The sequence below is a fragment of the Triticum urartu genome, chromosome 4A (genome assembly GCF_056163025.1).
Source record: "Triticum urartu cultivar PI428250 chromosome 4A, HENAU_Tu73, whole genome shotgun sequence".
Classification (NCBI taxonomy): Eukaryota; Viridiplantae; Streptophyta; class Magnoliopsida; order Poales; family Poaceae; genus Triticum; species Triticum urartu.
The window spans coordinates 198,263,010-198,278,995 of record NC_141876.1 but is presented as its reverse complement, the minus strand read 5'-3'; the positions used below and the strand labels follow the sequence as shown (position 1 = coordinate 198,278,995).

General features: G+C 44.7%; 1 non-coding gene across 1 annotated transcript; it reads right to left on the bottom strand.

Moving 5' to 3' along the window:
- Positions 1–721: 721 nt before the first annotated feature.
- LOC125551309 (uncharacterized) lies at positions 722–10,193 on the bottom strand. Its single transcript, XR_007302407.2, has 2 exons — positions 9,543–10,193; positions 722–7,536 (listed from the first exon to the last, which is right to left on the bottom strand). It is a non-coding gene; the product is annotated as an uncharacterized LOC125551309 (transcript).
- Between the last annotated feature and the right edge of the window lie 5,793 nt (positions 10,194–15,986).

The following is a 15,986-nucleotide window of genomic DNA, read 5'->3' as shown; positions in this document are numbered from 1 at the left end:
AACGCATATAAGGTAGTTAGTCATCAGGTTAAGTGAGGGTTCGCATGCTATCAGTAAAATATGTTGATGTTAAATAAGCACATTGTTGATTCATCAAATTAATTCAAGCCACATGGAAAACCCATTTATCCAAACCAAGCATGATTAAGAACTAGGAAATATAACACTTGTATATGTTTCTCATGTATTAAGTGCAGCCAAATTCGATTTATTCCTCACATGGTATACAATAACAAAATGCAGCCACATCAATTGAACATCGCATTGCGAAATTGAACCAAGCAGTTAACTAAACACCACAACAAATGAACCAAACGTTAACTGAGAACCACATTGCACAATATAACATACTCCTGATGCACAATGTAACATACTCCTGATAGAAGATCAGACAGTTAACCAAACCAAGCATGCTTAACAACTTGGAAATATAGCAATTGTATTTGTTTCTCATGTATTTAGTACAGCCAAATTCGATTCATTCCTCACATGGTATACAATAACAGAATGCAGCCACAACAATTGAACATCGCATTGCAGAATTGAACAAGCAGTTAACTAAACTCCACAACAAATGAACCAAGCAGTTAACCAAACACCAATTGAACAATATAACATACTCCTAATAGAATACCAGATAGTTAACCAAACCAAGCATGCTTAACAACTTGGAAATATTGCACCCTGAAGAATTGAACATCACATTTGCAGAATTGAACCGAGCAGTTAATTGAACACCACATTGCACGACATATAGAACATATACACTATAGCAGAAGATTGCATGGTAAAAGTAGATAGCACAATTCACTAGAATTTGTTAAGGAAAGGCAGTAGCTAGCAAACTGAACATGGGTCCTTATAGTGAGCTAATAAGACAAGCTACTCCTCATTGTCGGAGATATCGATGACGATTGGCTCCTTGGACATGGAAGAGGGCGAGGCCTCCACATCGTCGGTGCCCTCATTGTAGTGGTGAGTTGCCTGAGCCGCTCCGGGCACCAACCTGCTGGCTCTCGAGATGAGGTAAGCACATGCACGCTGAGAAAACACCTCATAGACTTCGCCGAAGGCACCAATGGTGGCCTCAAGAAAACGCCATGAACTATCGTTTAAAGCAGCCAACCGCGTCACAGTGTCGACGCGCGAGGCGTCAATGGTGGCCTCGACGGCGAGGTGCTCCTCCAAGATCTGTGGGCCGGCACGAATGGCAGCCATCGCGACCTCATCCTCGCGTGCGGCCACAATTTTCTTCTCCGCTGCCAAATGCTCCTTGAGGTCCTGGCTATACTACGTGCACCATGGCTTAGGCTGGCGCTTATTTGTTGGATGGGTCGGTGATTTGGGTGGAAGGTGTCGCACTCGCGCCAGCGGTCGGGGCATGTGGGATGTGGAAGGAGGAGGAGGATGGGGGTCGGGTGTGGATTACCTACCTGGATAGGCGAGGCCGAGCAGCGTGAAGGAGGGTCGTCGGCGAGGAGGTGGCGGCACTTCAAGGAAGGAGTGAAGGTTTCAACTTGGAAAGGAAGGCGGAAAGAGGGGAAATGTGGCTTTTGCTAAGGGGGAGGGGCGGGGAGGTAGATATTTCCGCGGAAGCCAAAAATTTGGAATCGCTTTAGACAAAAACTGGCGCGCAAAGTGTCATCAGACACGGTCCCTTATTCAGACAAGGTCCAAAGATATTTTCTGCTGCATCTCACACGGTTGGTTATAATAAACTGTGTGGGATCTACTTGATTTTATGTCTTGATTTGAATTACATAATGGGGTCACAGCTCCCATGGACGGTGTTTGAATTGCTGGACCTTTTATCAGCAATGATCATAAAAGAATTGGAATTATTCAGGGTTCGTTTGGACATTTTTATGCATTAAGTGAGTTTTCAATGCATTTATGTGCATAATTCAAATTTCAACTACATGCACAGGCTCCAGTGCATATAAATTCATTGAAAAATCAAATCTTTGTCCTTGGGTGTATGCTTAGGTCCCATGCAAGAAATGGGAATGAATTTCAAACACCATGGCACCGTTGATTGCCGGCAAAACATTGAGATGCCTGGTTTTAAAATTCTAGTAAATCCAAAACTCGTCTGAAATTCATGAAACTTCGCATGCTATCATGGAGCGGCATCAACATGCCATGGTACAAATTTTGTCCCATTTGGGGCAGTTTTGGGTATATGCTTCTCAGAAACCGGAGCTTCTCACAACAAGCATGATGGTTTTCGGTAGTGAACGTCCCACCTTTGGGGACAAAATGATATCCATTGCCGCTTATTGTTTTCAAGTTTTTTTTCTCATGTCAACATAGAACAACAGGAGTGTTGTGTGAATTTTTGTGATTTTTCGGGGTTCGTTTGGACATTTTATGCATTAACTGAGTTTTCAATGCATTTTATGTGCATAATTCAAATTGGAACTACATGCACATGCTCCATTGCATATAAATTGGTTAAACAATCAAATTTGTGTCCTTGGGTGCATGCTTAGGTCCCATTCAAGAAATGGGAATCAATTTCAAACACCGGGGCATCGTTGATTGCCGGCAAATCATTGAGATGCCTGGTTTTTAAATTCTAGTAAATCCAAAACTCGTCTGAAATTCATGAAACTTGGCATGCTATCATGGAGCGGCATCAACATGCCGTGGTACAAATTTTGTCCCATTTGGGGCAGGTTTGGGTATATGCTTCTCACAAACCGGAGCTTCTCACAACAACCATGATGGTTTTCAGTAGGGAACATCCCACCTTTGGGGACGAAACGATATCCATTGCCTCTTATTGCTTTCAATTTTTTTTCTCGTGTCAACATAGAACTACAGGAGTGTTGTGTAAATATTTGTGATTTTTCAGGGTTCGTTTGGACATTTTTATGCATTAGCTGAGTTTTCAATGCATTTTATGTGCATAGTTCAAATTTGAACTACATGCACATGCTCCAATGCATATAAATTGGTTGAAAATCAAATATGTGTCCTTGGGTGCATGCTTAGGTCCCATGCGAGAAATGGGAATAAAGTTCAAACACCGGGGCACTGTTGATTGCCGGCAAAATATTGAGATGCCTAGTTTTCAAATTCGAGTTAATCCAAAACTCGTCGGTGTGCAGGTTCACCGGGAAGCGTGCGAGATGTTCAACGCAAGATTTGTGCATCTCTTCAACGCAAACGGTTTAGTGAAGCAGTAAAGCGGCAGAAAATAAACCAAAATATATATGTGCTGCCACACATCCCGTGTGCCGTGTGAGGAGCGTCAGTTGACAGGACGCATAAGAGTAGTCCGCCGGCAGGCATACCGGGAAGCGTGCGTGCAGGTGTGTGTATTGACGAGGAGGCGTTCGAGTAGCTGTGTGAAATGATGGTAGGAATGGCAGACGTCCGCCGCGCAGGCTCACCAGGAGGCGAGACAACTTTTGACTGCAGCCTGCCTTGCTCCCACTGGTCCATATTAATTGCGCACCCGAGCCGCCAGCCATAATAGGCGGCCGCACCCCCTGTCCATAGTGGTCACCTACGTCTGGACTCCGGAGTGTATGAAGATGTCGCCGAAGCGCACCATCGGAGCGAGTGGCGACGCCGGGGCTGGTGAAGCACCCGCACAACGCGTCAAGCTGGCCATAGAGGTTTCCGTCGCCGCCGACGAGGTCTCGCGTGGGCAGCAGCACGACCTTGAATTCGTTGGCGCCGTCGTGACCCCCCCCCCAGCCGGAGCCGGAGGTCAACAGCAACTCCGGCAATAACTGCGACTCCGACGGAAAAACCGGCCAGTCACCTACATATATGTTTGTGCCTTTTTTCTTCCTGATCTTGAGAATTGATTTCGAATTTCCTACATGTTATGCCACTTTTTCCTTTTAGATTGGTATGCACACAGATGAGGCTCCGTCTAGCGCCACCGCCAGATGTAGATCTTGGACCTGGCTGTGCGGCCAGAAGCGCCCCCTGGACCTGAGGAACCAGTAGAATCTCCCACGGACGACATCCTTGGTGGGATCATCTCCCTTCTCCCCACCAAGGATGGCTACCGCATACAAGTCCTCGCATCTCGGTGGCGCACTCTGTGGCACACCACGCCTCTTAATCTTGACTGTCGTCAGCTATCTGTCGATGATGATTCTGAACTCCTTGGAGCCATCATCTCCTCCCACGGGGGCTCCGTTCAACGCATCTACTTCCCGGCATGCTACCTGCTGGACATACCCTACACGGTTGCCGCGTGGCTGACATCCCATCAATTTGATAAACTCCAGGAGCTTGAGTTCTACCATTACTACAGCGAGAGGTTACCACCAATAGCTGCATCTGTGCCCTCACCACCGATGCCCATCTCATGGTTTTCCTCCTCTCACTGCACCGCCACCTTGACCCGGTGCCATCTAGTAGACAATTTGGTACAAGTGCTTCGACTTCCACTGCTGAAAAAACTTGCACTTGTGTTGGTTCATCTGTCAGGGGCCTCACCACACAACATCATCCACTCCAGCTGCCCCGCACTGGAGCGTTTGGTGCTTGTTTTTTGAGCAGGAATCGATACTCGTTGTCTCAAAATTAAGTCGCCTCACCTTGTAAGCATTAGAATTAGTTTTGAGGACAGGAGCTCATCATTGAAGATGCCCCTTCACTTCAAAGGTTGGTCCTTGATTGTTGTTATAAACCTAAGCAAATAAATGTGGTCTCTGCGCCTAAACTGGAGACCTTGGGTGCAATTTGTGATCCGTTTAAATGGTTTGAGATGGTGTTTGCCTCCACACCTACTAAGGTATTGTATATTATTCACGTACACTTTTTTAATTTGCATTTTTCATTTGTGCGCATAAGTTAAGTATCTTCTTGGAGTACACTTTCCATGCTAATATTATGTTCTATGCTCAATGAAGTGCTTGTCCATCCTATCAGTGTTGGTGGATTCTGTCAAGACCCTATATATCAGTATGTGGTGTTTTGATCTCAACATCATTATTGCCTTGCTGCAATGCTTTCCATGTTTGGATAATTTGTATATAAAGGTGACGATTTCACGCACATTGAAAGCCCATATATAATGTACTATAATTAATCATTCAACTATCACTCTTTCAACATAATCTTTTTTAGACATTAACTATTTTAATCTTCATCTCTATTTAGGCAACAACACATGGAGAAAAAGGTATAACCAATCGATGATTGATGAAGCACGGGGATTTTCTCAGATCTCATGACATTCATTTGAAGACAGTAACGCTAGAATGATATCATCCAACAATGCAAACACTAGCTTTGTTAGATTCTTCATGTTGAATGTGAGGGCACTATTGTCTGTGAGGATTAAGTTTTTCAACAAGAAATTACTCACAACTGCAAGTGTTGAAGAGCATAAAAAAAAGTTTCAGGTGGACCTAAGGGCTTCTGATCGTGTTCGGCTTCTATTTACAACAGCTTGTGATCATCATGGAGCAGTAGAATTATTGTATTGGGATCTTGATTTTATGGATTAGACTGGTCCATTTGATTGTAACTGTCGAAAACTTTGGTTGAGTTAGATTTCTTTGTCCTATTCAACCTGGGTTATGTGTAAACCTGATGAACAATTAATCCTTGTGCTTTTGTACCCTTTGTAAGCTGGAGTTAGACATTGTTGCCCTTTTCAACTAGGGTTTGACCCACATTTTCTTTCATACTGGGCCAATGGCTTGCCATTTCTTTAATTATGACATAAATATTATAAGCATTCACAACATAGGGAAAGATCCTCACTCTCGCGGGATCCTTGAGATCTTTGTTCATTACAGAACCGCAAGTTCTTAGCGCCCACCAGCACCCACAAACTTATTTTCAGCTAGCACACCAAATGGTCTGTAATTTTTAATAAGAAAAGTTGCATGGTAGTGACAAATTTGGATTTTTCATTTGGGACCCACGAGGAAAAAGCCTATCCAGGGCGGTGCCGACTCGACATTAAACATTGAGAAACCTGGTTTTAATATTACTGTAAATCCAAAACTCGCCTCAAAATAATGAAACTTGGCATGGTATTATGACATAGCACCATCATGCTGTGGTAAAAAATTAATCCAAATTGGGACAAGTTTTGGTACAAACTTCTTACAAACTGGAGCTTCTCTCAAAAAGGCTCATGGTTCGGAGAGGGGCCTTGTCACCTATGTGTGTGAAACGACATACGCTGTCTCTTCCTGCCTTGATTTATTTTACAGAGGCAACATGCAACTATAGTAGCGTCGTCCTAAAAATATGAAATTATTCAATTTGTTTTGCCTTTTAATACATTATTTGAGTTTCCTAGGCATTTTGGAACGTACTTTAGTGTGTGCAAAGGTCATGTGTGTACTAGCCACATATGTAATTGAATGTTCAATCTTTTTATGGAATCAAGTCCTTATAAGTTATAAGTACATGTGTTGTTGTTCTGTGTGCAATGACATTGCACACAGAGCATACTGGGGAACCCGTCGGTGATGATTTCATCAATCGTTCATAATTGTATACCACCAAGCGTTTGCCCACAACACACATGACTTATTAGCAGCAATCGTGTGTGTTATTATCAGTCTTCGCACACATTTCTGATTATAGAAATTTTTGCCGTGTATGACACACATCTTGTTATATTGAACCGTTTCTGTTCTCTTGGCTCAAAGCAAACAGTTTATCCGATTGAACCGCATGACATATATTGCACACACCTTGATCTGGCTGACCGTTTCTTTTGTGTTTCCTAATCACAAACAGTTCATCCTAGTGAACCGTATGTTGTATATCGCACACACCTTCATCTGGCTTCCCGTTTCTTTTGTTCCTCATCATCGCAAACAGTTAATTGAACTGAACCGTATGCCCTGCATCACACACGCAACCAAAATCTGAACCATGTTTGATGCATCCTCCATCACAAACGTTTTGCACCTTTTTGACGGGTTTTTTACACCACCGTTTGTGATTATTGCATCGCACATAGTTTCGACGAAGGGTCTCTAATCATAGTGTCGCATTAGCAGTATCCTGTAGTAGTGTCACTTCCTTCGGGGAAAATTGGGGCTCAGATCAAAAAATAAACAAGGTTCAAATTGCAAGTTCAAGACAAGAAAAATAAAAGTCCCAGGAAAGTGTGGAATAATGAGAGGATTACCTGCCAGTACTTGTTGTGTGGGGGGGGGGGGGCACTCCCTCCCAAGGAAGCTTGTGTTGTCGGTGCACTACCTTCAACTAATCTCACGAGCGAGGTGGTACCGACGCAAATAGGATTGTCGGTGGAGGCCCTTGTCGGGGTGGCACTCTCTGGGGCGATGGTTGACGGGGACCACATGACAGGATCCGTCTCTTGGTGCTCCTCCTGTTGGTGGGCCTCTCCCAACTCATTGTCAGATTCAGGAGAAGGGACCTCGATGCTAGCACCAGATGGAGGGGCAGGCGGTGCGACCCCATGCGCGGGGCTGGTGACCGTGGCATTGGCCACTGGTGTCACTTACCTGGCACCTGTCGGGGAGCTTCGCCCCTCCAATGTCTTAGCGTGTTTCACCCGCTGCACTAGTGGTTCTGCATCCTTGTAAGACAAGAAAAGTCAGAACAGGATAACAGTTGAGCAAGTCAAAGCTTGATTAATAAAAAAAGATAAAGATTTGATTACTATTCAACAGATTCAAGAAGGTCGTTCATGTTATATTGAGGAGGTGGGGGAGTCTCCCTGGCCCTCTTGATGGCTGGCAGTGGCGAGCTTGGCGAACGGGAAGCCTCACCCTCCCCTGTAAGCTCTTGCTAAGAGGATGGGGGCTTGAGCTTGACATGTCGTACTGGTTGCCGGCGTACTGCCTCCTGACACCCCGTCTTGGTGGTTGATTTCCTCACCACGGGAGCAGATCGGGGCGGGGGAGTGCCCGCAGACTCTTGTATACCCCTGCTTCGGAGGTGGCACGGCAGCTCGAAGACTTGGGGTTCCTCCCCTTCGGGCTTCCTGGTAGTCTCTGCCCTAGCAACTTTGCCTACGCCAAGCTCCTCCTGCCTCTCCTCGGCAAGCTCTTCCTCATCAGCATCATCTTCTTCTTCGTCGTCATCATCATCCTCGGTGCCCTCAGGAGCGCCTGCAGCCCTTGCAGCTTCTAGCCTCCGGGCCTCTGCGACCCTACTAGCAATGTATGCCTCCTCCTCCACCGTGGTGGCTTTGACGAGATTGCTCTCTTCTCGCTCAGCCACCTCCGTCAATTCAGAGGCCCATTTCATCTCATATGCCAGCTTGGGCAATTTCCAGCTTCCCTTGACCCCCTTGGTGGAGCACTCTAGCATCCATGCCAAGATGGCGCTCCTCTCTGAGTTGAGGTGCAGTGGCACAACTGTGTCGGGCAGGTGGAACGTGAGCACAAAACACAAGCTCCCACACAGTGAGCTCACGCGCGCGCGCGCGCACACACACACTAAACACCAGACCCAGCACGCACACCCCAGGACATGATGCTCTTTTATTTGTTTTTGGGTCCTCCTTGAACTTCTGAATGTCGTTTTGCAAGCTTGAGGCCATCAGGTTTCAGTGCCCGGACATTTAGTTATCTGAGCTCTCAAGAATACTACTCCGGTTATAACGGAACTTCTCTCATTCATCCGTGCATTATTTTGCAGAACATTTTTTGCGCCGGCTAGGGACTACGGCGTGCGGCCCTAGCAGCAGTAGGCCATGGTGGTGCATGCTGGCATGACACGTCGCGGCGGCGTGTGTTGACGGCCAGGTGACCAGACCAGGTGAGGTTGCGGTTCGGTGGATGGACAGGTCCCTGCATGGTTCCTTGCCAGTAACAAAACAGCCTGCATGACCCCTTGCCACCAGAGAAAACTTCTTCTTACTAATGTCAAATTAATTGATATGCAAAACAAAACATTGCCAAAATAGCATAGCTACAGAGGTGATAAAATCACTTCAGAAAATATCACAATTGTACCATAAAGCTGCGTCAAGTGTATTTTCTTAAAAGCTTGAGCTATTGGAACTCGTGGATGAGGTTGTGGTGTCTTCTCTGAAGCAAAGCAAAAAATAGCCTGAAACTAGCACACATGCAAGCAACTTGATTGATGAACAGTATCACATGCGTGTACTGCTAGCAAGCCAAGAAATCGATTAAGCTACTTGGCTGCTTGTTTAAGGCTGGCCTTTGCACAAACTCGTTGCTCCATGGTGGTTTGAGCAAGTGTTCCAAAATAAACACTCGCGTAGGCGGAGCCCATGGAGCCAACTTTCCGGAGCTAAAGTAGTCGGAGCAGTCCGTGTTGGCGACTGGGTGCTGTCCGTGCCGGCGGCCGGGCGCACAGCGGTGAGCAGGAGGGAGGTTGGGCAGCTTCTTTAGGGCGGAGGAGGTGATGCTGGGGCGGCGAGCTGGGGAGTTTTGGCGGAGATCCTCGGATGGCTGGAGTTTGGGCGCTGAAGCGGTGAACATCCGAGAGCTCTGTGGTGGAACGGCCTGAGCTGGTCGTGGTGAACGGCCTGAGTGCCACGGTGATGGGTGTGTCCTCACAAGGGAGGAGGCTCCGTGAGAAGGTGGGGTAGCGAGGTTGCTCACCTTTAGTCAGGGACCCCGGTGGCGGCCGGCGGGATCAGAGGTAGGCGACGGTGCCTGGGATCCACGGCTTGCTCGTCTTCACTCGGGGACCCCTGCGGCGGCGGTCGCGATCCAAAGACAGGAGGCGTCGCCCGGGATCCACGGCCGACGGCGGCGCACAGGACCAAGGTGGATCGGGGCAGAGGTGGTGTTCCATGGCGGTGGTTAGAAGAAGGTGGGGCGATTGTGGGAGCCTAGTGTGGCGGCGGGAGGAAGGTGGTGGGTTGTGGCGAGGAAGGATGTTGTGGCCCCGCGGGGTGGGCGGTGGGTGGCGGCCGGCGGTGGGCGGCGGGGTTGGCCGGGGGGCTTGGGTGGGTTGTGGGGAAGGTGGGCGACGGGGATAAGGTATGGTTTGTTTTTCTTTTCGCCCGCTCCGTTCTCAGGAATATGGCATCGACCCTTATAGAAGCGGATGTTTTCAGAATAGTTATTCTGATCCTAAGAACAGAATAGTGCTACTATATATATACATACATGTAAACACTATTCTGATCACGGGTTCAGAATAACATTCTCATGACAACCTGACTTGCCTCCGCGGTAGTAGTTGAACTTCCCTAGTGCTAGGTTGAACTTCCGCGAACATTGCCCAAATGAGGCTTGCGATATACCGTTAGAAAGCTGTGGACACGAGTATCATGTCCCAAGTTAAATTTTTGACAAAATGTAAACGGTTTACGAGTAGTTTCGAAAATCGTTTTTTCATCATACAAAAAACGTGAATCGTATATTCGAGTCCATTTCTAAAATGTTTATCGGAATGATGCAAATAATATGGCGTTGGAAAGCTGCTGCAAACGCGCTCCTTCCACGTGTAGAAAGTTTTCACTAATTTCCTATGGTTAAAGATTAATTGGAAAAGTAGAGCAAAAACCGCAAACTGAACAGCCGAGTTCGGATTTTCAAGGCCATTTCTAAACGGCTAATCCGATTGCGGAAACTGATATGGCATTGGAAAGCTTATGAAAATGCGCTTCCTTTTCATGAAGAATGTATTTTCTAATTTTGAACGGCTTAAGAGTAATTTAGGAAACGGTCAAAGTTCGGCCGAGTTCGGATTTTCAAGTTAATTTTTTAACTATTTGTCGAAATGCAGCAAATGATATGGCGTTGGAAAGCTTGGATAAATGCGAAACTTTTGTGTATATAATGTTTCTCCTAATTCCTACCATTTTACGTCAATTTTTAAAATGACTGAAATATTATTTTGGTTGTAATTTGTGCAAACTTTCTCAGAATGGGGCAAATAATATACCATTCAAAAGCTACGAAAAATGTGAAACTTTTTCATATAGAATGTTTTTTTAATTCCAAGCCATTTTCCAGTGATTTTGAAAATAGTGAGATCATTTGTTCTACCTTTATTGTGAAACAAATTCTTCGAAAATGCACTGCGTGAAGAACTTGAACTTCTTGGCATGTCTACTTAAACTTCACTCTATTTTTCGTGTGATGCTTTTTGCTCGTAACTCTCCATCCACTTACCGGAATTTAGTAAATTGTATACTGATGGAAAGCTGCTGTAAACACGCAACTTTTCCGTGTTGATGTTTTTTTCATACTCGCGATGGTTTAAAAGATTTTCATCTGAAAATTCATTCAGTGTAGTAGTTGAACTGCTCGTTGTTTTCAAGTCGAACTTCTATCACATATTTTTGTTCATAATTCCTCACCCATTCATCAGATTTTGCACAACATTTTTTTGTATATTTTTGCACATGTAGATACACGCTGAACCTCCTTCACAATAATTTTTGAACTTTCCTAGGCCGACCAAGTGAATTTCTAGCAAAAGACTTTTTAGAATTTGCCTTTTTATTTTTTTATATGAAACACACTTCATGTAATAGTTGAACCATTGTTTGTTTTCACTTTGCGCTTCGACTTTTCTAACCATAACTCCTAAAAAAACTCAATCAAAATCTACATTTTTTGTAAATATCGAACTGCTATTTTCTTTTAGTAACAGAGAAATCCTAGTTTTCTAATAAATATTGAACCTTTCCGTTATTCAAATATGAACTTCTAGACTTTTTTATTATAAATGGTGAAACATCATTCTTTATGAATTTTGTACTCCTCTATTTTTATAATTGAACTTCTTGCTTTCATTCCCTAATAATGGGGAAAATCTGAATTTTGTATAACCATCGAACTGCTCCGCTTTTCAGATTTGAACTTCTAAGATAAATTCGTTTTTATTTAAATTTGTGTTGAGATGCTTTGTTTTTTGTGTTTGACCTTCTTGGGTTTGTAATAAACATTAGAGTTCTTTATCATCTAAATTTAGAAATCTTGGTATTTCTAGAAACGGGGAAGTCCATGTTTTTTTATAAATTTTGAAATGATCAAAAAATTTAAATTTGATCTTCTAGGTTATTTGAGAAATGAGGAAGATCCATTTTCAAAAGACAGGAAAATCGATGACCTTTTTTTGTACAAACATATGTGTCCCTGTAAGTGCATCTAGTGCCACCCCTAGTCGGTTTTGGAGTATTGACGACAAACCTAGTTGAGGGACTAATGTGTTTGTGAGAATTGCAGGATAACACAGGTAGAAGTCCCTCATTGATTCGGTTTTACTACCAGAGATGACCCCTAAAAATGTATGAAGACATGGAAGTCAAAGGTGGTATATGAAGATATTCACATTGAAGACTATGACAAGAGAAGACACTATATGAAGCCTATGGAGCTCGAAGACTTAGATCTTTCGTAGTTCTTTTTCTTTTGTGTTGAGTCATAGGAACCACCGTACTGTTAAGTGGGGTCCAAGAGAACCAGTCAGAATGACTGAAGTGATGCCTAAACCAAAAACCTATGTTTTCGAGTGAAGACTATGAGAGCGAATCTTGTCCAGAGTCGGACAAGTCAGCTTTGCTTGTAGCCCAAGTAAAGTTGCCGTGTGAGTTTGAAATCTGACCGTTGGAACACGTGTCAGTTCCTTAGTGACCTAGGGTCATTTCAGACAAATCAGGTCGGGTTGCCAAGTGGCTATAAATAGCCCACCCCCTACAACCATAAACGATTGGCTTCTCAGATTGAAAGTACGGCTTCTATCGTTTGAGAGCAACCCACCTCGAAGCCTTTGAGAGAGAATTCCTTGCGAGGATAAAGCCCTAACCACCAGAGCCAGAGAGAATTGGGCATCACTTAAGTCTTCTTGTCTGTGTGATCTGAAGACTTATTACACTTGAGGACTGTGCATCCTCCAGTCGGTTAGGCGTCACGTTCTGAGCATCCAAGAGACATTGTGGATTGCCGGTGAACGAAGTCTGTGAAGGTTTGGGAGTCTACCTTGAAGACTTACCAGAGTGATTGGGCGAGGTCTATGTGACCTTAGCTCAAGGAGAATACGGCGAGGACTGGGTGTCCTGAGCTGCGTGTTCAGGACTAGGTGTCCGGGACTGTGTATCCTAAGGTTTAAATACCTAGCCGCTCCAACCAGACATACAGTTGTCACAGCAACTGGAACTGGTCCAACAAATCATTGTCTTCAACGAGTCACTGGTTTCATCTTCACTTCCCTTTACTTACTGTTACTCCTTGTGAAGTCATTGTATGTTTGTACTATCATTTGTCTTCACTGAGTGACTGCGTGTTCTGTTTGGCTTCACAATATCTTCCTACCTGATCCTTACTACCTAGCTGCCATTAGTCTTTGTGCTTTCACTTCATTGAATACTTGACTATGGTTTGCCTAGTGTAGTCTACCTTCCGCTACATGGTAATAGGTTTAATTTTTATCGTTTGTCTTCAAAACTTCTATGTTCTGAAGACTTTCATAAAAATCGCCTATTCACCCCCCCTCTAGTCGATATAACGCACTTTCAATTGGTATCAGAGTAAGGTGCTCCCTTGTTCTGTGTGATTCAGTTTAACCACCTGGAGTTTTAGCTATGTCAACTGCAGGGATAATTAAAGTCTCCATTGCGTGCCCCGTCTTCGATGGAACTGAATATCCCTACTGGAAGAATAAGATGTGCATGCATCTTGAAGCCGTTGACGTCGACCTATGGTATGTCGTCGAGAACGGCGTTCCCAAGGCTGGAGAAGGTGTCACTGTTGCTGATGTCAAGAAATTCGTTCAACTGGACTCTACTGCCAAGAATATCATCTGTGGTCATCTGACCAAAGGACAGTATGGCCGTGTGAGTGCTTTGAAGACATCCAAACTGGTCTGGGACTGGCTCTCCAAGGTCAATGAAGGCATCTCAACCCAGAGAGATCAGAGAATCAGTGTCCTTCGCAACCTCTTCAACCGCTTCAAGCGAAATGACAATGAGAATGTCCAGCACACATTTGACCAACTCACTGACGTCACAAATGAGCTTCAAGCCCTCGGCGCCACTGAGATTACCAAACACGAAGTCATCAAGACGCTGCTGAGATCACTTGATAGTTCGTTTGACATCCTGGCCCTGATGATTCAAGAACGTCCTGATTTCAAGACACTCGATCCGTCTGACATACTTGAGAGTCTCAACACACATGAGTTTCAGCTTTCGGAGAAAAGAGATATCTACGGTCCAAACTATGGGCGAACTCGTGCCTTGAAGGCAAAAGCAGTCTCCTCATCTTCAGAGGAGGAGTCTGCTTCTGAGGAGGCGGAGGTGGAGTCTGAGGAGGAATCCGACTCAGGCGTCGCAAGTCTGGCTACAGCATACGTTGCCAAGTCCATCTTCAACACTGAAGACAATGACTTCATCACCGACACCGATGCAAATGACAAGGACTACTCCGCTTCTACCTACTGCTTCATGGCACGCGGTGCCAAGGTAAACACACGCACTACTCACTATCAAACATCTAGTGACGATGACTCTGATTGTGGTTCAAAACCTAGCTACAAAACACTTGCTAAAATTGCAACTGAACAACAGAAAGCTATGGAACATATTCAAAAACTGTTAGACAAAAGCGATGATCTGTTAGGTGCTGAAATGACTCGATCTGAATCCTTAATTGAAGACATAAAAAATCTTCACGTTAAGTATCAGGAACTTGAAAGTCGTCATGAAACTCTCTCAACAACTCATGAAAAGCTTTCCTATGATTATCTTCAAAGGAAGCAAGATCTTGAGAAATTGAGAGTGGTTCATGAAGATTTTCAAACGGAAAACGAGTCACTTTGCGCCAAACAGATCAGTCCCGCTCAGGAAGGATTTGAACCACCATGTCTTAAATGCATTGAGCGTGATAATGATACTTCTGTTGCTGAATGTTCTACTGCTACTGCTGTTGCAATATCTTCAACTGTTGATGTGGTAACTAACCCCTCTGCTGAGGATACCACCGCTATTGCTGATGAGAATGCTAGGTTGAAGACATTGCTTGAAACAGGGATGTACAAAAGTCTTAAAGGGCATCAGACGCTATGTGATGTCCTGAAAAAGCAGATTCTGAACCGAAACCCTAGGAAAGAGGCTGTAGGGTTCGTAAGGAAAATGAATGCAGATGGCTCTTACTGGAAACCTGAGCAGTACCCCAAAACCATGTGGGTTGCTGCAAAGGAACCTTCAGCAGATCCATCCAATCTATCTGGCTTCACTTGTGCTAACCCCATTATCATTGATGAATCCTTTGATGCAAATTATATACTGTTTAAGAATCAGAATGGTGAAGTGTTTGCCAGGTACATTGGTACTAACTGCAGGAATGGACCGCCTATGAAGAAGATCTGGGTTCCGAAAAGGTGTCTGGAGAGTCTTCCTGTGAATGTCATCATGACACCTCACGTGAAGAAGACAAACCTCAGACCAAAGGCTTCATACGGTCCAAAGGCTTCATACAGACAGAGGACTCACCTGAGTCGCACTAACGCAAATGTTTTGCAGGAAAATCATACTCAGGCATATGAATATGAGAGCGGTTCATCAAACCGCCATGTTCATAAGACCAAGAACTATTCTGCTTATTCTTATGAGTACTATTGTCCGCCTGCAAGACTGTTTGCTAAGGCTTCAAAGCCAAAATTCTCAGATGCTGCACTTAGACTTATTGCTTCTAAACCACCCTTGAAGATGTGGGTGGTTAAGAAGGCTTAACTCTCTTTTGCAGGGAAAGGTCTCCAGCAGAAAACCAAAATCGTCTGACGCTATTGCTGGGGACCTTGAACATCTTGTAGGGCGCAAGATCAAATGCCTAAATGGTCTTACTATGTACTTCGTACCTGAATCGCTTGCTACTCTCCCTATTAGTCCTAACCTGGATCTAAGCTTTCATAACCCACTGGTTCGTCAAATGTTTTTGCTTCACAATGCTCTTGGTGAAGCCTATCCCCCTAACTGCACTGTAGGGTACGACACCAGCGTCTTCAGAATGGATTATTGACAGTGGGTGTACAAATCACATGACTGGCAAAAGAAGTCTTCTTATGGACTCAACCTTACGTCCATCCGACAA